This window comes from Haemaphysalis longicornis, unplaced genomic scaffold (genome assembly GCF_048455015.1).
Source record: "Haemaphysalis longicornis isolate Haplotype H1 unplaced genomic scaffold, Haemaphysalis longicornis Haplotype H1 scaffold_1, whole genome shotgun sequence".
In the NCBI taxonomy this organism is placed as follows: Eukaryota; Metazoa; Arthropoda; class Arachnida; order Ixodida; family Ixodidae; genus Haemaphysalis; species Haemaphysalis longicornis.
In genome coordinates this window covers 421,305,684-421,332,980 of record NW_027526203.1, presented here as the reverse complement: position 1 = coordinate 421,332,980, position 27,297 = coordinate 421,305,684, and the positions used below count along the sequence as shown (strand labels likewise).

Genomic DNA, 27,297 nt, shown 5'->3' with positions numbered 1-27,297 from the left:
GTCAGCGGGCAACAGCATCGAAGGCACTTGTGCGACTACGACGTAAAAGTCCTCCAGAACTCTCACACTTCCTTGGACCCTGGCGAAATCGTGATGAAGCAGTGCTGGGAACAAAAACTCTGCTTACTTTTCTTGCGGAAACCGGGCTAGAAGAGGTTCTGTTAACCCTCTGAACATATACATTTTATATATGTGTGCATCTCCCCTCGCCCTCCCCTCCCCTCCCCTTTCTTTTTTTTTTTTTTCTTTTTCTCTCCCGATTTCCCCTGTCATCTCACTGTATTCACCCTCATCTGGAGTAGCAAGCCCTACCGCTAGTGAGGCTGACCTCTGCAGCTTTCATTAAAGGTTCTCTCTCTCTCTCTCTCTCTCTCTCTCTCTCTCTCTCTCTCTCTACGCTATCCATTGTAACTAGACTATGCGGTTACTCGAGCGGTGGACATCAGCCGCACGGGGCATTTAAACCAAGAAGCTAACTTCGTGTAAACGATAACGGGCTTCTAAGGAAGGGATTAGAATTGCCTGAAATTGTTAAAGCAGCTGCTAGCTTGCTTTTAAAGGTTGGTTGTAACAAACATCTGGGTCAGCTTTACGATTCCGTCAACAGAACATGTTAAATACAAGCGCACGCTACAGCATCCCCGCGATAAGGAATGCTAACCATGCTGGGAACTGAACGTGCGCTTGCGATAAGCTCTTCTCGAAACGTGCCACATCAAGTCCCCCGGAGCGCAGTGTCAAAATGTGACGAGTAAGGCGTGCTGAGAAATCCGCAATAAAGCAGACACGAGGAGGCAACTGGCTGGCATGCCATTGTCTCCCCGTCGGCTAAAGAACACGAGCTCCCGGTCTATGCTCGTACGAGCGCCGGGGACAGCGGCGGCTTCATCATAGCGGGTGAGTCCAGACGCAACATTTCGATGCGGACGAAGCGGCTTACTTGAAAACACGTTAAAGAATGGGAGCAAGGTGAATAGTAAATGTATTTAGGTGCCCTGACACGCGTGCAGGCACATCCAAGAGCACGGTGACCACCCTCTGAAGGAGAACCGAACCGTAGCTTATAGCGTTATCTGTTTTCGCGCAACGAGACAACACCAAACAGAAGCCGTATCACGCGTCCGGTGGATGTGTATTCCGAGAACCATTTTAAGAGCCGTCTATCAGTGTACCCGGAACCGTTTTTAAAAGTCTGAGAAGAAATGCAAGCGCCTCTGGAAACATGACATAGGCCGCATCATTTATGTAAACCACACGTCGCAGCTTTCAACAACGGGCGGTTATTAACATGCAACTGCGATTTCAAATTTTCGTTACTTCGTACCCAATTTGAGTGCACGATGACAGCAGATAAGCTGAAAGTGGCGACAAGTCATAATGTAAGATACAAATGCTCGGTCATTGGCGGCTGGAGTGCCGGAGGCTCTTCTTATCATACGGAGCTGTGGAGGCTGTTCAAGCCGAAGGCATTGAATGTTACCTTCATCACTTGGCTGCGTTCCTGTGATATACGTTACATGGGCCAAGGCAGCTTTTTCAAGCGATGCTTGTATTGGCGTCGGTGGTGGCGTAGGCCGATACGCTTTGCGGCAAAGCCAACTTTCTCCACGTGCTCTAATGGTGATTACTATGATGATGATGATAATTATTCTCTTGAAGTGACGGATTTACCAGAGGTAAGGTATTCACTGTGGAGCTTATAGGTTGAATTATAGATAGTAACCCTTCCGGGGATTCCCCTTCTCGGGCGCAGCTCTCGCTCGCCGTTCGAAGCTGGCGCAGGCACGATCGCACAACTGTCGCGCTAACCATGCCACAATGGGAGCCAATCAGCGTCGTTGCACCATCACGCATCACGCCACATCGCCCGTGTGGTCGCTCGCTTTAAACGGGAAGTTCACCTTTTAGCGCGGTATGGGTAGGCCGCGCGTGGCTCTCTCCGCGTGAGAGCGGGCAGCCATCGAAAAACGTAAACGTTCCTGATTATTGCAGTGTAATGATCTACAATAACGTATACCAATCATTTGAGTTCGGGGAAAGCTCCGCGAACTGAAAAGGTTTTATTTTGTTCGATCGATGGTTTTGCGTTTTCATTTCGGTCATTGCGTTTTTATTTTGGCAGAAGTGTTTTCGTTTGCATTTTGCGGTCATTACGTTTCGCGTTTGATCGTTTTCATTTTTTCTGAGGTCAAGCTTCCCGTGCACTGCGCCATGTGTGCAGGTGCAGCAATAAAAGATGCAGTAACAATAATGTTGCGGGTGCAGGGTCGGGAGAAGAGCAGCCTGTCCCATGAAGGCGTCCCTCGAATGTCTGATTGTATTCCCCAACAATCGGAAGGTTGGAGACAGGAGTTCAGGTGTTATTACAGAGCCGAATAACAGCGCCCTAACAGACCGTCGATGATCAGGGCGCGAGACTACCGACACCGTAGGCATCTCTACTGAGAGCGTACAAAATTCTTCATGGTGAATTAAGCGTGAAAAATTGATTGCACTATTGGTACGCCCAAGTGCAGACTAAAAGCACCCGCAAAAATACTTTTCCATGCAGTGCCTCGCGCAAGAATTTGGCATTAAATTGTTTCCTTCCTCCCTGCTTCTATTCTTCTCGCCTTGTCTGCGGGCTTATTGTGCCAAGCCCCAAAATATCAGCTTGGGACTACTATGCTAAACCGAGAGCATAATTACTTCATCCGCAACTAAAGTAGCGTTTTTTTTTTTCAAGAGCTGATTTATCTTAGCCGCGTTTATGTACAGCAGTGTATTTGGTTAATTGTGTGTGTGTATCTTTTCTATTTTATTATTTCGCCCACAAAAATGAGTTATTTTTGTTTTGAGTTTTTTTTTTGTCCAGCTTCACGAAACATCACGTGCAATTATGACACATAAAAGAATACTCCACGAGATTTATTTGATAAGTATGGTAAAAATACAAATTCAGAAAATTTTTCTCAAAATGATTCCCTGTATTTTTTAGAATAGCCCGCATTGATGCCTACACACTTGGTGCACCAAGCTTTCAATTTTCCTAGCGCGAGAATAGAACACTACTCACCTCCTAAAATCATACCTGACAGTGTGAGACTACTCAGTTAAGGTCACAAGGTGAAAGAATACCGCTTCAGTAAGACCAAAGAACGACAAAAAAAAAGGAATTTTCCGTAATGACGATTGCGTCATTGTGTGACTCACGAGCATGACGTGCTAATGATAATGGGAATAGAACGGAGTCCGACAACGCTTTTACGCTCTAGGATTATTGGAGAAGCTTTAATATCCTCCAAATTATTATTCATATTATTACTGTTATATTACTGTTGTTACTATCTCTTCTGTAATATCACCATCATCACCACCACCACCACCACAAAAATCTTTCCTACTGTACCCCTAGGGCACACCCGCAAATCTGCTCCTGATTTTGCCTTTGCACTGGGTGGTGCGTTGTCTTAATGAAGGAGAACTTTCTTGTGGGCTAGTCTGTGCCGTTTCATTGTGTTTTCAGCTCTTCCTTCGAACCGCCCAAGAATATGGAATTAAAGTCGCCTATTATTGCTTTGTAATTGTGCAAGTACCCGATAAGGAGGCTGTCCCGCAAAACAGGGGCCATCACATTCCTAAGCCCGTTGCTTTCTTTGGGCCCCCTTCACATGGTGTTATTCACTACTCCAACGACTGCTTCAACATGAATCCATGTTTCACGGTCACAAATCTACGCCAGGGGTCCAGCGGTTTACGATTCATCATCGCCACACACTCCATGAAAACTTCCTCTCGGGTGCGCTATTGGTTCACGGTAAATGGCCGCAGGTCCTATCACGCACACAAGTTTTCCATCTACGATTCTTCCGAAGGATTTTGTGCACTCCTTCAGTTGATTGATCTATTGGGTATGGGGGGGAGGGGGGGGGGGGGGGGGAGGGGGTTTAACGCGCCGACGCAACGCAGGCGATGAGGCGCTCCGTAGTGGAGGGCTCCGGATTAATTTTGACCACCTGGGGATCTTTACCGCTCCTTCAGTTGAGATGCCTGTGGAATCAGCAATCTCGGGCATGTTATTACGGTAGTCCTGCATAGCGGTTCCCCGAATGTCTTCCCCATTGTCCAGAGTGGCGGTTTCTACTGGGCGTCCGGGGGTGGCTTCAACTTGAGTTGATGTCGAGCCCCGAGTTATTTCATCCATCCAAAAACACAAGTCTTGAGGACTGGAGCACTGCCCGTAAACTCCCCTTACTGGGATTTCATGGGGGCAGCCCATCGCTCCTTTACTGAACGTTTTATGACAGCCCGGAGCTCGTCTTTTTACATTTGCGAGGTAAGCGCTGGTATGTTCCGCTTAAAACGGACGTCAGACAAAAAAATTCCTCGATACGCTCAAGTCTGCTGATACATACTTTCAAGGCGAAAGCATTGGGGCATCCCCTAGTGATACTTATCCAAACTTTTTTTTTTACTCCTTCATTGTGTTTCGTCACTGTCTTCGCCTCCGTTATGTTTTAAAAAATTAGGCTTTAACTCACCTCGGCTATGAGGCGCACTGTAGTAGATGGCTGCGGAAAAATTTAGAACACTTGTATGTCTCTAATGCTAGTCATCAGAGTTGAGTTCCCAATGGCTATCGTGCACCGTTTCTAATCCCGTGCCGTCACTTTCACGTGTCACGCGACATAGCTTTAGCGACGGGCACACTAGGCTAACTTGTTCCACCATTTGAAATGTCTAGAGGCAGCGCGGGGATAACGCCCTCGGCTTCTACTCTGCAGACCCGGGTTTTATTCCCCAATGAACTCAAATTAATTTTTTTATTTTCTCTTTAGAGAAGCGGCCATTTTATGCTCAGGGCAACAACAGCAGCGCCGCTTTTTCGCTTTAATAATGACATGCCAATCGATAATATGATACCTGCCGAGTGATACCTGCCAACCACAACGTGACTGTGGCGCTATTTTATAGGAATTTGCCAGACCTGAACTAACTTCGTAAAATAGGTTTGGATCTGCATTCATTAGTCATCGCCCATCATTACAGACAACCCTAAGTTCCCGGTTGTGCGAAAAATAAGCAAAGTTGTCCGGCACAGAAAAAGGCCGCCGTTGTAGAGAATAAACAGGAAACACTTGAATTCTCATCAGAATGCGTGCCGGGTCTCCATGGTAGGAGTCGAGTGCGGTATCTAACGCACGCTGGATACCGCACTCTGCACGTTGCAAACCGCGGGATAAGAGTTAGCCTAGAACATACGGCGCTGGCGTCACATTGCGTGACCGGTGAGCGTGACGGCACGTGGGTAGAACATGCGCACCCCAGCCTTGGGGAACTCTGATTCTGGAGAAGCTGTGGTGTGGGGAATCCGCAGAAGCCAGTGTCGGCCTGTCCAAACAATTCGCGCCGAAAGGCGAAGAAACGGATGAACGAAGAATCGAAAGAGAGACGCAAACACGATGTAGCAGTAAAGGCTGGAAACAACCTCCATTGGAAGCTACAACGCTTTGCCTTCACAACAAGCTTCAGGGCACGTAAGCTGGCTTAAGCGCCCCGATAAACATTAATCACTGCCGATGATTCACGAATGTAGGTGCTTCTGAATACCGCACGAGTACTTTGTCGCTGCCCTTTTAGGAGGTGGCAGAAGATAATTATGCGTGACAGCCCTCCGTTATGAGGTCTACGCGACACACAATCGGTCACACAATAACAGGACCTATTTGCATACGCCAAAGAGATTGTCGCTGTAATCTTTTCCAAGTACCAGGCGCCGACATCGGACGATGGCTACTCTTCAAACCTGCCAGGTCAAGAGGGGCTTGTCAGCAGCGGTGCGCACTCCCGCCGGTCTCTCTCCCCTCCTCTCTCCCTCTCTCCCTCTTCCCGCTCTCTCTCTTTCATGTGATGTCGTCAGGGCTTTGGAAGAGCATTGTCTGCTCTGTATTATTTCTATCTCCATGGTAATGTCAGAGCACTACGTGTGTCGTTACCGGCTGTTTGATGCTTGCTTGCAGGCGAAGTATACAGCTGCAACGTATCTTTATACGGCTTTAAACCACCAAGCAGTGCAGTATAGACATTAGAGAAGGATGAAGTGCCTTCAGTATTCTTAGAATTTAGCATTCTCTGACCAGCATACTCAGCACACGCGCGCATACAGACGCGTAAACGTAGACACACATGGACGCGGGCAATGGCATGCCCGAATCAGAGTTCGTAAACGCGGTGATGTCACAAGATAGGCAATCCTAAATGCTATATGTAGGAATAAGTTATGAACATTTATGGGCAGAGACTAGACGAGGTTCATGCGTTGACAGGGGTTTTGAAAAGCTATTAACATCCCCCTTGTTGCTTTGGCCAAATAATGATAGCAACAGAGGCAGAAAAACTCAAGCAGGTTAGATCGTATGAGGCGTACACCTGCTACACAATATGAGGTAAGGTTAAGGTGAAGTTAGGGATTCGGCCTGCTTTATGAGTGAAGTCAGATGTTCGGACGTCAGCCTCAGCCGACAAGTGTAATGTTGAGTGAGGTTTCGGTTTGAGCTTAGGTGAAAACGAGGTTCAAAATACCTGTTTTTACACTTTTTAGACAGGCTACTCCTTCACGTGTTTCCATTCCGCAAGGAGTTTCCTTAGTTAAACCTTTTTGATTCTTGCCTTGAAGGTTTCATGGGATCGTTGTCTCGAACACATGACGTCATCCAGAACTGTGGAATGTGTTGCGATTGAGGCAGCCTTAAGGAAGGTCAAAGCGCTTGGAGTATGACGAGTGGTCGTTCTAACAGACCCTAAAGGAGCTTTACAACTTTTGATGCGTGGGGTTCCCATAGACAGAACGTGCCAAGGCTCCTTACATCTTGTTCAGCGGCTCAAGAAAAATGGCCATAGTGTTAGCTTTCAGTGGCTCCCCTCCCATGTAAGTGCACATGTGCGAGGGAAAGAAGTCGTTGATAAGGTGACCCGAGAAGCGCTTGCACATACTCAATCGCTAGGGAGTGATACGAGACCACCGTCGCATTCTAAGTGAGGCCATCACCGATCAATTCAGGTCACTTTGGAGCACCATGGTACCAACATTGTGTAACTACAGGAATGAAACGAGCAGAGGTGTCGTTACTCTTTCGCATCTATACAAATCCAGCTCGCACACCGTCTTGTCTTTGTAAATTGAACCGAACGTTATCGCCCCTGTGCCCAACGCGTGCAGGGCGTGGTGACGTCAGACATATTTTCATGGACTACCCACTGCCCACTGCATGCAATGGAGCAAGCACTCATTTTTATTTAAAAACCTTCGTAAAAGAGCCGCCCCTTCATTACTCCTTGAACAACATCCTATTCTCGAAAGGACACTGAATTACTAGGAGGAACATCTTACGCCTTGCCCTGAACTTTATAAAAGACACAAACCTCTGTCACCTTTAGCGATTGGCCGAGATTAGTATTGAAAGGTGCCACTCGGGCGGCGTAATTGCGGGGACGCGTCGCAAGGCTAGGTCCGCCAGTTTGCTACCAACTCACTCACTCACTCACTCACTCACTCACTCACTCACTCACTCACTCACTCACTCACTCACTCACTCACTCACTCACAGTTTAACACTACTAACGAACTGCACTCAACAAGACCATGAAAAGTGCTCTTTTGAAATATCCGCGTCATAAATTTGGAAGGCCACTGCTAATTGTCTTTAATACAGCCGACCAATTATTTAATAAGATCGTGGGAGCGTCCACCGGCGAGTGGGTCAGCGCCTTATCACGGTGGGAATTGGCGAAATGAGCGAGAGTAGGGGCATGCGCAGAACGATCCCGCCAGTGTAACCATTGTCTGCAAGGGTGTTCCCGCGAACACAACACAACCCATTTCCGCTGATAATCAGACGGCTATCCTCACTGCAGAGAACAAGGCACCCATGAAATAGCTGTCACCGCCCGGCAGCGTAGATAAACATGTGATTATCAGCGGAAGGGCAATCGGTCGTGTTTTTTCGGGAACAGCCTTGCAGACAATGGTTGCACTGGCGGGATCGTTCTGCGCATGCCACTACTCTCGCTCATTTTGCCAATTCCCACCGTGATAAGCCGCTGACCCACTCGCCGGTGGACGCTCCTGCTATTTTATAAGATAATTGGTCGGCTGTATATGTTATCACTTAATCATATACATAATGTATTCGTTTCACACGCGCGGAGCCTATTACGTGCTCGAAGAAAGCTTCCAATTAACTTGAAATTATCCCACACAAGAAATTTATTTGTTCGACGTTGAGGCGAGACCGAGTTTGATGTAAGGCTTAGGGTGAGCTTAGTTTGAAGGGAGGTGTAAAACGCTCAAGCAACGTTAAAATGAACTTGGCCAGGTGGACAACTACTTCTATTGGTAGGTTATGGGGGACCCGAGAAAATTTATTTCAGCTAGAAGTGAGGTTAATGCTAGTGGGGTCGTTTGTCCACCTGTGGCAGCTGTGGGCGGGGAAAGGAAGAGGAGGTAGGTTTTATTCCGAGTATACATATTATTTCGGCTGCGTGCCCGAAAATACGGGAAGTGCCCTTCCCTACCTCCTTTTTGCGCTTGCAATTGCCTGAACGTTTATGTCACTAGCCGCGAGTGTGTGTACATTTGCTTCAATCAAGAGAACGTGCGGTGCACGCAAGGTCCTTGGGTGCACGTCATACTTACTCTATAGGCAGAACGGAATGATTTTTTATATTATTGTATAATAAAGCTTTCGGTGTGTTTACCTGGTGATTACGCATTTGGCAGTTGCTTCAGCATCTCGCATAGAGGTACAAGATTCCAGAATGTGTGCACAACTGACAGGAGTAATGTGGCTTAAGCGCAGAATGGGGAGTCGGGTTCCAGATATCGTGTTTTTCGAAGGCTCTGTGAACACTATGTTTTGCGTGTAAAGACATTACAGTCTTAGGTTAATAAAAAAAAACAATGAGCAGTGTCCACAACAAGCTGTTGCGTTAACTGCTTTAACTTTACCCTTTTCGAACATGGCGATTGTATTTTTCAGCCAAGCTCACACATCGAGTTATTTCAGTTCAATGACATTTTTCGACACCGCCATGATATAAGAACTTTCGACAAATAAGGTATATTGCGGCCTTCTCGAAGGAAAGCATTTGCGGCAGACGTTCCATTTCTAAAGTCGTTTTGTGCGCACAACACAGCAAACTCTTGAGCGGACAAATTGCGAGTTGCTTTGTACCATCTGTGCCAGTACAAGGAACTATAGGCCTTGCTTGGCGTCGCAGCAAACCGCGACCGGAGGTCTTTTTTCCCTACCGTCGCCTCGGCGCAGCGATCGCTCTCGTATAGAGCGCTCGAGTGGACCCGGGCCGTTCGAAGGCGTCCCTCTCGCGTCGCGTATAGCGGCGGCTTGTGGTCGGCCTAAACGGCCGCTCGGAGCTCGGGTCCCAGAGGGGGCGTCTGGCTCCCGCGTCGCGGCCATCCATCACCGGCCGACGGACCGCCGCCAACAGCGCGCCGCGCTGCTCCATCAATCTGCCCCCGCGCTCCCCCAATGATGCGACGCCTTATTACACGACTGGCTAGTTCGCCCGCGCCTTCGAGAAACCAGCGCCGGCGCGATCGAGACGATTTGACTGCCTGGGGAAGCTCCGGAAGCGAACTGAGTCTCTTTTGCACGCACGCATGCACGCACGCACGTACGCACGTACGTACACACACGCGTGCGCGCACACACACGCACAACACATACGCGCACGCACAAACACACTAAGGCCGAGTATCTTTTTAACTGAAAGACCCCACTTTTCGGCTTTTGGTCAATGACAAATGAGGCCCAAGTGTTTAGAAATAAGCAAATAAAGCTTGAGCTAAAATTCTTTATTTTTATTCTAAATGTAATTACGTTTATCTTTCGTTGTCCTTCCAGTATTTCTAGACTATTCTACAAAGTACAAACGCGGTCCCCGCTGACACTGCCGCAGCTGGCCACTTACGTATCGTGGTATCACCCAGAAAAAGGGGTAGAAAATACCTGGGCTAGAGTGTTGATGAGCAAAGTTGACGGCCAGCCGAAGGCGTTGGCGATTGCCCCCGCGACCTCTAAGTTTTTTTTGCGCTATCACTAAGTAGGGACGATGGCTTCCATTCCCCCACACAAAGCTTTTGGCAGAACTTGGTAAGTCGTCCACGCACTTTTCTGGGGCACAGTTATACGCACTTGTCACCTTCGCATGCCTTGCGGTAAAGTAAATTAGACACAGGTGTCGCATTCTTCTGAAGTCTTTAAGAAGGCCACGTAATCCCCAACGTTCATTTGAACATTATGCGTCAGTATTTGAGAATTATATGGTCGCTTAGGCCAAATCAGGCGCGGTACTAAGCATGTGTACGGCTGGACACAAAAGCATGTATTTGGCAGAAATAGAAACAAGACTAAAGCCTTTGTTGGCCGTGGTGAGACAAGGTGTTTTATGTTTCTTCCCAAATTTTGGTGCCTTTGTAACAGAGTGGGCTTAGCACAGGTTGCCAGATGCATTTATTTTCTTTATACATAATGAATGAGGTTACATGCTCATTTTCCCGAGTTTCGCATTTTCGGTGTCAATAAGCAACTGCTGCTGCTGCTACTAATGCGAGGGGATATTTGCATTTACGGCACCGGTACTCTACCAGTGCTAGTTTCCCTTTCACAAGCGAAGCAAATTTAAAAGCAATGACGCAGAAACAGATATATTCAGCATTAGGACCTGTGACATGAGAGGACGAAAATTATACGGAACAACATCGGTAAGATAATCCAAACAGTATGTATTGCGCAGTGAGCCTCTCTCAGATGAGAAACATTCTTCTTGGAGCTGACTAAGTGGATAAATTTGTACTGTGACAAAATAGATTACTGAAGTCCTGCTGAAAGAACTGTAATATGGAAAAGAAATGGCAGGCGAATAAATGTTTGTGAATCTATTTAAGAACAGTGAGTAGGGCAGGGAGAGAGAGGTATTCGAATACAAAAGCTGCAATATAAATGCTTTAGGACCTCAAAGTTGTAGTAGCTGGAAAACGGACATTTGATCTACAAGAAAACCTTTAACATCAGTTAAAGTGGAGTTTGTTGCAGAACCACCAGCGTAATGTTTGTTGCATAAAACTTCTTTGCCCAACTAAAATAGCGGGCCAAATAAGTGACGGCCAGGGTAGCCATCGACCTAGGAAACAAACTGGATTTTAGTGGGATGACTTTACACTGAAACACATTCATGCCAACAAAGAAATCACCGGGAACTTGGGGGGAGGGAAGAGGAGGGGTGCAACGAACCTCCGTTTTGTATTTATCGATGACGAAAAAGAATTTAATGTAGTGTAAATTGTAGCACTCGCAAAATTCAAAAACAGTGGAGATGGATAGGCCATGTGCTTATCGAGGATCATATACATATAGAAAAAAATGTACGTAGGATTTTCCGAGATTATGAACTTTTATATAAGATGGAGCAAAATTTTATAAACTACTGGCTGACCCTGGCCGCCGAAACTATGCCTGCTGCATTTAAAGCAAAACTTTTTACCTTTTACATATTTTTTAAGCACATGTGTTATTTGCTTCGTGCGGCTAAGAACAATTTTGTCAGTGATTTTCCTTTATACAGGTCGCTTAACGTCGTCAGATTGTGTAACAAGGATTCGAGACAAGCGCGCATTTAGCGTAAGCTGCCACTTGTTTATTTCTACACTTCTTATCTTGTAAGCCATACTAAACCCTTGTGCTGGAGTGTTTGTTTTTTGTGAGGAATCATTTGAGTGGAATGACCGATAGGAGGCCCGTTCAGACGAATGCTGGATGTGCAATTTTACCGGCACTTAAACTCAGCCTGCCTTCTATGTTGTGAGGCCTCTTCTCTTCCAAGTGGCCAGCAATAGAAGGCGCAGCACTTTCACGGCGCCTGGAGGTAACACTGGTGGCACGCTCCCGGCTCGAGTACCAGTCACTCTTTCTTCTCACAGTCGGCGGCTTCAAAACACTCAAATAAAGTCGCCTCAAAACGCACACTCTGTTGACGGACAGCCCCTAATAATTACATGTTCGCTGACATGTTTCGGATCAACACGATTTGCTGGAAGGGTCGTAGCCAAGGGGGAAGGGAGGGTTCCAATTCCCCCACCGATATTTTCCGGGCAGCGTGTCAGTGAGTGGTGGCGTTCCATTTGTCAAATATCCTCCCTTCTTATATCCCATAACCCCCAACGCCCGAGAAAATTGATTGACTGATTGATTGTGGGATTTAACGCGCCGACGCTTCACACGCGATGAGGCGTGCCATAGTGGGTGTGTCCGGATTAATTCAGGAAACCTGGAGATCTTCAACGTGCGCTGAAATACCGGACACACGGGCGTTTTCGCTTTTCGCCTCCATCAGAAAAGCGGCTGCCGCGGCCGAGAATCGAACCCGCGTTTTTGTGCTCAGCAGCATAACGCCTTAGCCATGGGCCACCGCGGCGGGTCCGAAAAAAATTCTCAATACGGCCCTGCTTAGTGGTGTTCATTTTCCTGGGTTTGAAAACAAATACTGCGCTTTTAGGGCTTCTTATAAACCCAGAGTTCTGTGACAATGCGTATACCATCTCTAGTTTTTTAAACCGTATCTGTCTAGTGTCTTTAGCCAAGACGGAGGCATGATTAGGAAAACTGCGGCCATCATAGCCCATACGGCACCGCTTCCCGGGGTGACTTTCTGAAACTACAATAACGTTGCTGCAGTAAAATAACCCTCCAAAAAAAATAACCCAGAGATTAAAGTAGCTGACAAAAGCTGGCTCTAATCATCCTTAGTGTCTCACCTAATGGAGCACAACTCTGCAGGCCATAACAGCATATAGCATAACGAAGTGTCGGGGGCGGAAAGAATAGATATTTATCAGACAATTCAAATCACAACTGCCTTTACAATTAAAAAAAAAGGATACCAGAACGTTAAGTGACATACTACCTGTTGGTTGCAGATAATAGTTCGGTAATACCAATCCAGATGATTTTTCGTTGCAATTTACGCATTCGTCCAAGATACTGCAATGCACTTAAATGACATGAAGAGTCCGTGCATCTGCAATAAGGGGTTAACGCGCGACGTAGATCTGGAATGTATGTTTAAATATACTAATTTGCGTCGGCCATGTCGGCACTGTGTGCGTGTGTATGTGTGGTGTTATCGCTTCCCTGTCTTTCATGTGGGCTCACTATACAGCAGGGCTGGGCATCGCTTAAAAATTTCAATTCCATTGATCGACAGGCTTTCATCGGTCAATTGATCGATTAACAGAGTGCGTTGGTTATAACCATGAATGCAGAAAAAAATAATTCGCGTTTTTCGGGTGTTTTACTGCCACGCGGCCACGACATGGTCAAGTTTGAGTAATTCCAACATTCATAGCAAATTCATGCTCCTACGCTGGCACAGCCATTTGTTAACATTTTCGGTAATCAGTATGCTTCAAGGACTGTTCACAGATATTCCAAATGAGGGAAGCTGGTCATCATCATAACGCGGATGCGGTCATATTTGTTGTGAAATCAGGACCATCGGCACTCACCGATGTCTTTCCTTAATTGGAGACGGCAATGATCAACTGTACTTTACTTACGTCAGTTAGTCTATACAACGGCAAAGCGGCGTGCGTGTCCGTTCGGAGATTTTTGTGCCTTGTACACATCCTTGTATTTGTATTAAAATGGCCATTTTCTAGTGTCTCTTGGCTATCATCTTGCGTTTTAAAGCGAAGCTTTAGTGTCCACACTGATGCCGTTGTCCGTCAATACGCCATACAGGATAGCGAAATTTATCTGACAATGATGCTGAATCATTGTGGGTGAAATGAAAGAAAAAACGCTTCCCGTGGCCGTTCTCGAACCTGGCTCCCTCGCGTTTGAAGCCGGCGACTATCCGATTGCCCGATTTCGACATGGTCGAGGTGAACCCCAAGCAGCAGGTACCGATTCGCGCTGTACACCCCAAACCCAAACGTTAGGCCTACGGAGTGCACACTCGAGAGTTGCTGTCGGTATTCTAGAAAAGTGGTGCGTGCCTCAAAAATAGCACATACTCGCACTGTGGGACTGGCTAACCAAAGAATCCAACGCGAGACAGCTTCGCGTTCACCATCGCCTTCGTGAGACGGAGGGGTGTATGATTTTTTTAGTGCCCAAGCACTCTAGCAGCCACCACTGTGGTTTGGCGGCGGTGTCATTTGTAACCGAGTGAGCGAAGACAGAAAGAAAAGGGCGGACGAAACCATAGCGAAAGAGTGAGGGGGAGGGTAGTATGCTGAGCTCGCACGTGACGCTCGTCGGAGCGCGTGGCGAAAGTGTGATGGGGAGAGCGGCACGCGCTGCTATGGCGTCATCTCTCTCACTGCCTTCCCCTCACACTCTCGCAAGACGCCACTCCTCTCTGTGTGGCTGATGCGAACCACGTGAAATTTGCGCGGGAGGTTCAAACAGCAGAGTAGCGTCCGCCGCCGGGCGTTCGCGGATCCCGCGATCACTTCCTGAGACGCAGCAGATATGCGCCTTCACCGAGAATACTGAGCACAAATTTCGCTTTAGGGAGTATAGTAATCGTCAGTGCATTTTTTAATCACTGTGGTCTATGAGCATGCTTGCACCGCTTCCTGTTGTTACGCAAGGCCGGGTGGGACCACGAGTATGATTCTTGAAATGCTTGCGCAGAATTTTGACGTGTCACTCCTGCCTCGTGTTGCTCACATGCCTCCAACCGATTACCCAGTAAGAAAATTATTCGCGACTAAAGCATTAAACGGTTAATCGAAAGGTATTCTCTGTATATATATATATATATATATAGTATATCAAAAGATATATAGTATATATCTCTGGACTCACTCACGCCTTTTCCTCCTCTTTCCTCGTGGTAAGCGGCGATCCTTTCCCTCACTTTATCCATAGCAAACACGACAAAAACCACTACTCCTGACAGGCTAACGGCCCTTATCGCTGCAGTACTTTAGTTGTCAAGTGCCCAACAGAGGTGACATGTATCGAGCTTCTATCATCCCTGTGTTTAACGTTAGTGATCGCCCCCCCCCCCCCTCCACCATGACGCTTTCTTTTTTTTTTCTTGTTCTACGAGAGCCAAAGCGAATCTTTCGCAGTGCCAAAACACTTGAAGAGAAGTCGCTGCACGGCAAAAAGTCGGTACACGACGCAAAATTGCTACACAACATCGGAGAACGGAGAAGTCACTGAGTCTGCCTATCATTAATTAACGACAACCGATAATTATTTTTCTGTGGTCTACCTATGTGCCAAGCTTACGTGGTTTCGATGTCCGCTCTCCCAACTACGATCAAAATATTGGAATACGCCTATAGGAAAACAACAAAAAAAGAATGCCAAGCTTAAGTAGAGTGCGCCCACTGCATCCGAAAGTTTTTCCCTTTTACCTTTAATTTTGAACTCAGTTTCAAGTTTAAATTGTTTTGAAATTTTAATTTCGATCATGTATTTGTAACTGCTTAAAAGACCCTATATTTTACAGCGAGCATTCTGAACTTCTATAAGTTGTCCAGGAACGAAGTAAAAGTGACCGTTAAGGGGACACTGAAGGCAACCAGCAAGTTGGTTTCAAACGAAAGTCTGACCTCCCCATAGCCACCTCAGCGTTGATTCAGAGCCGAAAGATGCCTTAATAGCTGAGAAATCGCCAATTAACCAACCCGTTTCCCATACTCATTTTCCTTGCAGCGATTCGACGACGCAAACAGCGGCTGCTGAAGCCGCTGTTTGCGTCACGATAAACGGGAGCAATCTAGGCAGCAGTGACGTCTAGCGGTATAGAAGCAACTGAATACATTGTTATCACGTACCGGGTGGTTTCGTCAGCTTCGGTCAAATCAATCGTGCTTTCCACAACTCCCACGTCCTTTGCTGCTCTGGACCACTAAGCAAAATGTTTCTTCACGGGACCCGTGATCAGTATTCCACGCTTTGTTGAAGAAAAGCGTATTGTCCATTTTAGGCCGCGCGAAAGTTGGCGTTGAGCCAACCCCTCGTGCATGGCGCCCGCACGCCTCCTGGCATAGCGGAATCGCCCCAAGTGTGGAAGAGTCGCGTCATCCAACGGCAGCTAGGGAAGACGCTGCGCGCACTTGAACACACTGACCTGAGCCAAACTAAGCGTTGCACCTTTTTTTTAGCGCTGCAAAAGCACGCAGAGGATCATACTAAATGTGGCTATGCGCACAGTACCGTACGAGGGTCCCACAGTTATCTGGCCGAGTATTGCACCAGGTATTGCACCGAAACCGAAACGAACTTGTTGCCGTTTGGGACTCCCATGATATTGTTTCTAGCTTCCTTTTTGTTCTTCGATGTTCAAACATGACACAACAAAAACTTCCAGTTAAGTTTTCATAAACTTCTAACGACGTAATGTTAAAAAATCCCGGGCCATCTCCACTAACGTAAAACCCCGAAAGGGGCGAAGCATGCAAGTGTATTCTTGGCGCCTTGGCGTTTTTGCCAACGGAGATGAAACCGTTTGGGGGTGTCTTTGAAATTGTCTTTGAAGCACGCAGCTCTCTAGCGCGAGGCGTAAACGAGTGTCCCGGCGTTTTTTTCTTTTTTTTTTAAGTACGCGTTACGTTCCAGCGCGAGGCGTAGACGAGTTTCCCGGTGTTTTAGTACCGTGACTGCATGAGATGACGATTACGACAGCGACAGGAGACGCCAACCGCCCCAGCACCTAAGGGGCTTCGCCCCTAATATTTGTCACGTCATTTCAACCATTTCCGGTGTAAGTTGCGCGGTATAGCCAGGGACGGTGATAGCTGTCTTCACGTCTTCGCTATTTTATACCTTATTTCAGAAAAGCTGCGGGTTACATGGGTATATTCGTGTTCTCGTTGAGCTAATCTATCCTTCTAGAGTAACTTGTATTTTGCCTTCAGTGCCTCTTTAACCGAGAAAAGGCCAGCACAAACCCCTGAAGACAGGAATAGAGCCACATCACATTGCAAGTAATCTTGGAGGTATTGCGTTTGTGGTCGAGGCGGCCGCCCGTAGCGGAAGGCGTTTTCTTTTCCGGTGTTTCACATGAAAACTGTAAGTCTCCAGAACCCGACTGAACAGTGAAATAGAATCAGTACAGTTGTTTTGGCCTACACAATGCTGGCACAAACATGAGTTGACAAACTTACTTCAGTGTGTCTTCATCGTAACTAATAAAAATATCTCACTTTTTCTTCCTTTTCATCGCCGCCACTCATTATAGCACGACGGCCACAAATAACCAGCGATTCGCTGAGCCCACTTTTCTCCAAAATAACTATAATAAAATTTAGGCGTCCATCCTAACGTGTCAACTCTAATGGGCGCTCGAGAAACAGCGCGAACTGACGAGCATTCGTGGCGGCCGAGGGCAGCGATTAATATTTACAGCGCGGGTGACCTTACTTATAAGGTGTAACGTTAGAAGGCGAACAAGGCACGCCGCCAGGCCGGTGAAGCACAGTGCGGAGTAACAACAGCGTCGTGTGCGCGCAGCTTGCGCGACCAAAGCCGGAAGAGGAGCTGGCCGCTGAAGCAAAGGGCCGCGGCTGTTTTCTTGGGAACTGCTGCGCGGCCATTAATCAGCCTCGTGTATAATGGAAGCCGCCGGCGGCGGGTTTCTTCGCGGCCGGGAAACAACGCGGCAACTAACAACGAGCGGCGGCCGTGGGGAAGGCAAACGGGGCGTTAAAAGGTCGTGCACCTCTTTTGGCACCCACGCGGCCACTAATCCGTCTTAATCCAGAGGGCGCGTGATTAATGACCAAAACGGGCATTAGCGACCTCCTCGCCCGCAGCGATGACTGGCCGCCCTGTAAGCAGGCTCCCGTTCTAAGCGCACCTGCGCGCAGAGAGCCTGCGTGCCGGCACGCTAGCGTCTTGCCGCTCCCACATAACTCACACGATCCTTGGGAGAAAGTTGCCTTCGCCGGGCGGGCTCCGAAGCAACGGACTCCACGTACTTCCACGTTCTCCCGTTCTCTGCCCCGAGCATTATTTTAGTATTTGCGCTCACTAGATAGAACAAGTATTTGCTCTGCTATCCCGGATGAAGGGCGCGTTAATATTAAGGACCATTTGTAGGACTGAAAGAGCTGCTAGCCAACCAACTTACATTTCATTTCAGTATAGAAGGCTTCTTGTCAGCTAGCGGAGTATGTGCTGCTATGCAAACCAAAACAATCCATCCTAGGTTATGAAAAGTACTCAAAGCCTTCATATTTTGATAAGAAAGACACTTACATTGCCCTTAAAGAATGTCTTCCTCACAGTGCAGTTTTGTACAGAAGTGAAATCAAGTTAAAAAAGCTTGGTTTCAGCTTCATTATCGCGAGCTCATTTTCCCAGAGTGTTGCTTGCAGTAAAGCCTACTCATAAAGCAGTTGTAGTAGAACCTTTACTACAGCCGAAGGTAAAACCCGATGTGACGAGAGGAATTAGGGGAGAAGTAAGTCTTCGTAGTAGGGGACGAGGCCAGCCCCAGCTAAAGCACACGTTGCAGGCCATACTTAAGAGAAGAAGTTCAATTTTATAATCGTTCTCACTCGGTGTCACTTGGTGGTGGTGGTGGTGGGGATGACGGCTTGTGCACAAATAATACATGTTTAACAACGACATCGCGACTACAAAACACCTAACCAGCGATCTGGTAAACGATAGCCTAGCATAACTTGATGCAATAAAATGGCTAATTTGGGGCAATAAAACGTGCCTTTGCCCGATACTCGCTAGTTGACTCAGCTACACCGTATGATCATCAGTGAAGTAGAGAGGGTGAAAGTGCTAGGCAAAGAAGTGCGAGGTTAGGAAGCCCACGAGCAGGTTTTGGGAGGGGCATGCCTTAAAAAAAAGAATATTTGTTAGCGAGGTCCCGGGAATTGAACCCGGGACTTCTACTCCGTGAAACCACAACATCACCGCAGGGCCGCTTCAAAGGCCCGAGGGGTACCCGGGGTTAGCAGCGGCGGGGAACAAAAACTGGGCAGCCAAATGGAAAGAAAAAAATGTTGTGTTGGCACGCAGTGCGCAACCTACAAGAAAAAAAAAGGGGGGGTAGGAATTTTCACAGGTATGAGAGTCAAATAGGTTAATTTTGAAGCGGAAAAAAATAAATAAACCTAACAACAAAGTAGGTGCCCATAGCGGGCAAAAACCATTCCATCTCGCCTTACCAGGCCGCCTCATTACGAGACGGGAATTCAAAGGCACACAAAGGTTCGGGAGGTTGGAAATGAATAACAAAAGAACGAAAAAAACGATAACCTAACTCCCCCAAATTAAGCACAACAGAAAACAATTAAAAGACCCCCGCCGCATGAAACGAAAAGAGACGAACCAGGGGGGAAATGCTTCCCGTAGTCGGATTAATCTAGCCTGGGTCCTTTGCGTTGTGAAACCGGCTTCCGTGCGATTGCGTTCGAGGCGTGATCCTTCACGTGCTGTTCTCTTCGCCAGTTCACGTGCATTCACCCCTGAAGTGGGGAACACAGACGCCGAGTTCGGGAAGCCGGTTGCCTGCGGGTTCTAGCGCGTGCTAACACGGTCCACATCGGGAGAGATGTGAAAGGCTGCGGACAAAACGATCCGGGCCTGCCAGTCATGGAGAATTTTCAGCGGCAAGTTCGGAAATCCATGTGAGGTGCAACAGCCGCGTCTCCAACGAAGGGAGAGGGGCCGCGAGCTCTGCTGTTTCTCCAGCCATTTTTCTAAATTCTTCTGGACGAAATAGAAAGTTATCATTAGCGTCGAAATATCAGGTGTAGAAAAATAAGGCGAACGTAAACGCATGACTTTTACATTGTTTTTACACTCGCCATGATGTAGCGCAGTGCCTTGGCATATCACACAATTGCAGCAGAGTGCGACAATGTCACTTGACACTTGGTTCAATGTGGAGGCTAGATGTGAGCGAAATAGTATTGATACCTTATTAATCATTACCCGCAATGTTGAGGAAATAAAGAATTCTGATGTTTTAGAGCAACAATAAAACCGTTGTGCCTTATGTACGGGCTTCATATTTTCATCCCGACTTGCAGATTAAAGGCAGAGAGCTTTATTCACGAGTGCCCTGGGTGCCTCAAGCACCTTTCCGACAAGTTTTGGCATTTAATCGACAGCGCTTTCCCGGTCCCGCCCCCTGTGCGTGAGTTTGTAAACATGGCTCCCTTCGAACAGGCTGAAGCTTCGAGGCAGGGGGAATGCCGTGCATGTGCACGGGCGTAATTAAGGCCAGCGATGGCAGGAAATGACCCACAATTGCCAGCTTTTGTGTCACAGCTGACGCAAGTTTCCGTCGGGCTTTTTTGTTCTCCGACATGTGCCTGCGATAAGCCTCATTCCTGACTCCGGCATTCTTCATTCTCGCGCGACGTCGCGACAACAGCTGAGGTTAATCAACTGACCCAAACAAGCTTCGGTAGATCATTTATCGTACAAGCGACATAATTGAGCTTGTCTTTCTGCGTTTAACAGGCTTTTTAGCGCGTGCGAAATCTTATCAGGTAGGAAAATACGCAAAATGATGAAAAACGCACGAAATAAACACATAGTCAAAAAGCGATCTCGAACATACATGGCCCACCCCGAGGAGCATGCTTCCGCAACCCTATCCATTGAAAAGAAAAACCCTATTTGGCTTCTGTAAAAAGTAAAGGACGAGGTCTCTTAAACACTTTTTACCCGTTCTGAATGCAAACGCATTAATTTGCAATTGAACCTGCTCTGAATGACGCGCACCGACCGTTGTTATAGCCGCCGCCATAAAGCAGTAGCGGCCGCAGCGCTGGCAGCGCTGGCACTGAGTGCGGCCGTGCGCCCTCGATCGCTGCTGAATGCTTAGCCACTGAATGAGGCCGGAGCGTCCCCCTGCAATCCGGCGCCGCTGTAGCCCCGCCGCCTGCAGTTAAGTTGGCCTTTAGCAACGGTAGCGCCGTTGCGGGTAACGCTAGGCCTGACGTGGGGCCAGCGCATACCCGCGTCTCCCTATCTCGCTGCGCCGCACGTTGTTCGGCTGGGCCTTTCGCAATGGTAACACCATCGGTATGGAGCAAATTTAAAGCGCACCAAATTTAGACAAAAGACGAATGACACAAGGACAAGCGCTTGTCCTTGTGTCATTCGTCTTTTGTCTAAATTTGTTGCGCTTTAAATTTGCACTATTGAGTACCAACTATCTCGAACCCTCACGTTGATCGGTATGGAGCTCCACGATGCGTCGCAGCCAATGGAGACGTCAAGCTAGCGTTCGCAGCAAATGGGAATCGACGTGCCGTTTCGCTTCTGCAGACAACACTGACGCTGATGCCGGCTTTTTCGCCCAATGGGCCACTTGATGGTTTCGCATGAATAATAGAGCTGAGCCCTAAAGAGATCAAAATCGCGAAATGCTGAACAGCAATACCTTCCTCTGTTGCAGTGCAGAGGTTACTTATAGCATAGCCCTTTACTGCCAGAAGTCTTAAACCTACTAGTTTCGTGAATGTAGTGACGCAGTACTTGGTGGGCACGCGAATAACTATAACGCGCAACGGAAACCTCGAGTCACACATCGCTGCACATGCGAGCCTTGCTGTGACAAAACGCCTGCTATCGCACTCTTTACCAGTCTTCTCGAAAGCAGTTAACCAAAGCACATGCGCTCTTGACTGATGGGACGGGATACGTAAGCATGACATCTCACTGACGGACGTAGAAATGCAAACTACGGCCTGAGTCCCGCAGAAAAAACGGAAGTGGGACTTGACAGGGTTTTATTTCTATGTTAATACTTTATCTACAATTTTTCTGTGACAAAAATGCACCTGGCAGCAAAAAACAGAACGCGAACAGAGAAATGGGGTGTATAAAGCACAAACATCGCCGTCGCCATGCATTTTCATCAGCTGGTGGCACGGAAGAATTGCATAGTATCTCGTAGTAACCTGCGCCGGATTCGAACCCTATTTAGCCTATGTAACATCTGTCCATTCCGGTTGGTAGCCTCTTGCGCGTTTCATTTGTGCAGCATCGAATATTTAAAATGAATTTAGGTGCTTGTTCAAAAGTAAAATAATCCAAAACGGCCCAAAGGCTATATACGAGATTACTATGTCCAAGCAAAGTGTGCTGCTTTGAAATCTAAAACGGGTCTCTTTTGCAGGGACCTACCGAACGCCTGTGGTGCCCGGGCCTACCCCCTCGGAAGGTGTCCATGCAAACTCTTGATTCACCACACGGCGATGATTTAGGTACATTCGCCAATACAGCGACCTGTTACATTGATGTTTACGATTCCGTACCAAGCATGTACGCCCACTGAGCATGACCAGGTGCACGCATTCTTCGAATTGAGGCAGGTCTTCAGCTAGCCTCACACTTCATGCGATAATACGCGTGAAATATTAATGGGTCAGCAAACGCACATGCAACAGTAAGATGTCTTTTGAGGCATGCAATGATTATTTAAGTATGAACAGGAAGCCTTGGTTCTCTTGTTTTAGCACAAAATAGACGCATCTCCACGTGGTGGGGGCGCTTCGGCGTACATTATCTGAAGGCTGGTTCCTGAGGCGCCGGTTTTCATGACATCAGCAATCGCGGCTGGATGCCAACACCCCGAGGTGCACCTTTTTATGGTGAGCATGCTTGTATATCTCCATGATTCAGGACATGCGCCGCCACAAACGTTACGCACACTCCGTTGGTGGCTCACTCGTCCGCTCGTCACGTCACGTAGGACACAGCCATTGGATTTGCATTGGAGGCAAAATTGCCCCCGGGTAGTTGCAGCACCAATACGACAGGGTATTTTGTAAACATTCTAATGCTTTAAACCGCAGAGAAAACTGCAAGCACATTTTGTCAGGACGTAAATACACGCGTACTGCAGCATCACAGCATTGTACTCGCCGTAGCCCGTGCTACTAGCAACTGTCCCGTAGTCTTCACTAGTTCGACCACGTGGCCTGTAACAGTTCTTTCTAGACGAGCAGATGTGACAGCCCCTGCAGGATTCCCTCTTAATTGTTCTGGCTGGATGAGAGACGTTCACATAGAAATGTCCCTCGTGTCGTGAGAGTTTCACCATTCGTTTGAAAAGCGTCCCTTCGAAGCGCCTAAATAGCGCCTGACCGACAACTCGGCGCTGGCCAGGCCGAATCGAGAATGCCTGCCGAAGTGGCGTTGGTGGGATCCCATGGACTCCGAAATGGGCAGCTACGCTAACGAGGACCATTGTACTGCAGTCTGAAATTCCGCTACCGTCGCCTCTAAACCAGCGATTATGCTGCTGTTCCATCCACGGATGTGTTGCAGAAAATGCAGCAGTCCCGTACTAGCCATTTGAGAGCACATTTTTTTCCTGGGTTTCCCACATTCTTTCAACTCATTTGGACTTGGTGAAGAAACGGTCATCTATCACACGAAGCATTGGAAAACACAGGTTACTGACCAAGTCAAAAACAAATTGACGTTTCGGGAGAGCTACGGCTCCCTTGCTTGTAAGCATTGGAAGGCGTTGGGCCTACGGGCCTGTCAAATACTCCGCTTCTGAGGGCGAAAAGCACTCTTTTCTTTCTCAGTCTTGGCCTATGCAGAACTAAAGCATGCAATGCATTGGTTCATTATCCCCACTTCTAAGCGGCGTAACGATCAGCTGTGGCTTTGCGGCGATAAGTACACGTTGCATTTCTAGCAGCGCATGTTTGGAATATGGCGGGCAAAGGCCGCGTTTTGAACGCTATATATGTTTTCAGATGCTGTGGGCAGCTTTTACACTGACTACGAATCGTAAATATATATATATTGCACAAGTACATTATCTTTTCTTTCATATGGAGGGAGGCTTATGAGCTCTTGGCAGGCTTCCCGCCGAGCAGTTAAATCGAGTATAATCGACACAAGCAGTCCGGTATTCTTCAGACATAACGCAACATTGCTAATATGTCACCCGTTAAAAGAAAGTGTTGCATACTGCTTGCCGCGAGCAACGTCAAAATTAGCCATGAAAATAAAGATTACACCCTGATTGCAGTAGCAGGGCGCTTTGTTGGCAGTCGGTGTAAACAGGGTAGCAGCAGTTTTGTTGTAGTCGGTGTGTTCATCATTTTAAAGTGTGTACAGTACTCCACTCGGCTACAGCGCACATATGTGCACTCACGTCTAAAGCGAAGTTCCCCTTAGTTTTAAAGTATAACGCGTTCACTTTCGACCAGTTTGCTGTCACGGGCATGCGTGAAGAACCTTCCTATGATTGCTTTAAAAGAGGAAGTTTACAGTAAGGAGAGCTTTGACCACCATATCGCCACAGCTTTGTTATCACCTTCTTCGCGTCTCAAAAAACCAGCGCACCCTGCTTGAATTCAGCTCCATACTCGGTCGCAAGGCGGAAAGTGTTCTGCCCCATCGCCGAGAACACTTTCCTGCGGCCTCAATATGAGTGGCTGTTGAAGACAAATCCCACGCCTGGTTGGCGGCATGTCTGCGGTGACAAGGGCTCGCATCTGCGTGCGTCTCAGCGGGGCCGCGAGCGTGCTGCGGGGGGGAGGGGGTCGTCACCACGGCCGGGAGGATGGAGCGCGAGAGCCGTGCCTCATATTTGGGCCAGAAAGGGCTCGGCCAAGCGCGAAATATGGGGCTCAATTCGATCAATTACCTGGCCTGCCCACAAATTGCTCTGATTCGCCCCGGATAATACAATTAAGGGACGCCGAGGGCGGGCACCCGAGCCTCGGGTCCAAAAACAGAAGGCCCCGTAATTTCCGGTGGCTGCAGCCTCCCCTCCCCTTCCAACCGGAGTTCTCTTTGTTTGGGCCCGCAGGCACGAGACAAAGCGCTCGCCTCCTGCGCCGGTGCGTCTCCCCCGTCTCCTGGCCGCGCGACGTCGCCGTGTACAGAGCCGCACGGTGTGGTCTGAGACGCCGCGGCTCCTTTTGCGAGCCTCGCGGGATGCGCGGGGGGCCGTGAGCGTCCTCCTGACGGATTTGCTCAGATAAGAACCGTCTCATGTGTGTCCCATCGCTGCTGGTGGCTCCGGGTTAAATTCTAGGTATGAGCTCAGGGTGTATAGGCAGGGGGTGCGTGCGTGATAGGCGGGGGCAGATAGTTTCTATCACTGAAACGGGATATGCGTGTTTTTGTAGTTTAGAGTGTACCACTTACGACGCGCATTATCGGGCTTTTCGCACTGGCAGTATTTCTTTTTCGTTTTATTTATCTTAAATGGCGCGAGGCCATAGATCGTGTGACATTGATACGAACCTTCAACCCCGAGTTTAATATTAGATAGAATCAGCAGTGGAGTATCCACGCACCAATTTGTGTGTTTGTCGGCCAATGAAGAGGCAGCACGAAGTGTCCGCGAGCCCACAACAGCCCGAAAACACGTAGCCTCTAAACACCCGTGAGCCTGCTTCCCGACAGTGCACCTGAATGACCAATCGTTTCGATCAAAGGGGCAGAGCAGTTCAATGAGAAAAAAAACATTACGATATTTAACCCAGAAAAAAAGTTTTCTTGCTGTGACATTACGAAACACAAGTATGAGGCCACAGAGCCGGTATAATCCTCGAGTCAAAACGTATGAGGCGCTTCACCTATCCCTCAAATTTGGCACACGGGACTCACTTTCCTGCTAGAATGTCGCGCGCTCTCGGTATGATAAAATATAGCAGTTATTTTGGCCGTAGCATATGATAACGCTGTAAGGCGCCTAAGCCGTTAATAATAAATCTCGCCTCCTTTCCAAGCAACTGAAGCATGATCGCCACCCGGCGTGCTTCAGAGGGATTGCACCGGTGCGCTTCCCAACTCGACCTCGTTTCGATGCTTCCGCTCTTATTTATTTATTTATTGCCGTCCCAAGACACTGAACTCTTGAGCTTTATTAGGAAGGCCGTGTGTGTGTGTGTGGGGGGGGGGGGGGGGGGGGGGGCGTTGCTTGTGATAGCTATGTACATGTCCCAGGTATTTATGCGTTTTTATTTACTAATTTGTTTCATATTCCTGTCGCTGTAACTTCGCTGCAGACTGGAAGTGTACTCCGGGAATGCCTTGGAGTGGGAAAGGCCTTGACAGGCCTTGCTTTACCGCGTGCCGGTTTCCTGGAGAGAAATGAACAGCCCGGTACACCCGTGCATGCAGTAAGCACCAAAGTAGGAACATAGCCAGAACGCTGAGGATAGTGGATACGCTAAGCACAAGATCAAGACTGGCAAATAAAGGGCAGTGCATGAGAGAACTGCAAACGGTTATCTGTAATCGGTGATCATGTTTTTTTTTTTTTTTTTGTTGGCGTCATTCGACAGCCAATAGAAATCTACACAAATGGGACAATAGAAGTAGAGTCACAGCGAACGGTTAAAGCCTGCCTTGGCTTTAAGAATTTTGAGGGTCTGTTTCACTGCAATGCATCCGATAAACCAAGTGCAGCGAATTTGACAAGTATAAAACCCGCCATACGGTTTGACTAAAACATGTCATGTGTGCATGTGCGAAGCCTTGTATGCGATTACTCAATATTTGCTAACTTAACAAGCTTGAGCCAGCATTCTGACAGAGTTTCATTTTCCTAAACCGCTGTGTAGTATGCTACGTTGCGGTATCATTTTAATCCAGGGCCAATGTGCATTAAAAGAAAGCCAAGCACCGCCGTAATTTTTTGTCGTGGTTTCGGTTACCCTAGCATTTCCAACTATGAACTTTTTCTACGAAGTCGAAGATTTTTGTAACCGTTATGTGCGTTAACACCGTCCACTTCGATCCTTTTCTTATGCATCGGACATATCTTTTCGAACTCTTGCGTTGCTTCGACCGCATCCATATCACTGATGAAAACAAGCAACCGAGCAGTATCTGTAACGACGCGGCTCTCGTCCAGAGGAGCAGAACAGGAAAAAAAGTGAACGGAACCTTTTTCATGCTCTTTTGAGCGGCTGGATTTTTATGTACACACACGTTTTATGACCGTAATTTGGGATATGCATTTGTTTTTTTGATTAAACTAACCACCGGGCCCACGGCTGTAGCCATAAAAATTTTCGGGGGGGGGGGGGGGGGGGGTGGCTATGGGTTAGGGGAAGGGAGAGGTTTTGCCGAATAGAACACAATCTCGCATACGCACTGCCTGAAAAAAAATTTCGGGAGTGTTTCGAGCCATGCTTCATCATATGCAACACAATGCATTCTCATATGAATTTAGATAAGAAAATTAATGACCGCAAAATTCTATCTGTTGATGTTGAAAAAGTGATCGTAAATGTGTTTAGCTTGCGATTATCCCTTT

At 47.8% G+C, this 27,297-nt stretch overlaps 1 protein-coding gene and 1 long non-coding RNA gene across 2 annotated transcripts in view; both read left to right on the top strand.

Annotated features, from left to right (window-relative positions):
- Positions 1–27,297, top strand: part of LOC144161799 (uncharacterized) — a 120,435-nt gene that overhangs the window by 85,096 nt on the left and 8,042 nt on the right. The window lies entirely within an intron of this gene.
- Positions 734–25,904, top strand: LOC144155646 (uncharacterized). The gene is made up of 3 exons (XR_013319603.1): positions 734–897; positions 22,177–22,264; positions 24,835–25,904. It is a non-coding gene; the product is annotated as an uncharacterized LOC144155646 (long non-coding RNA).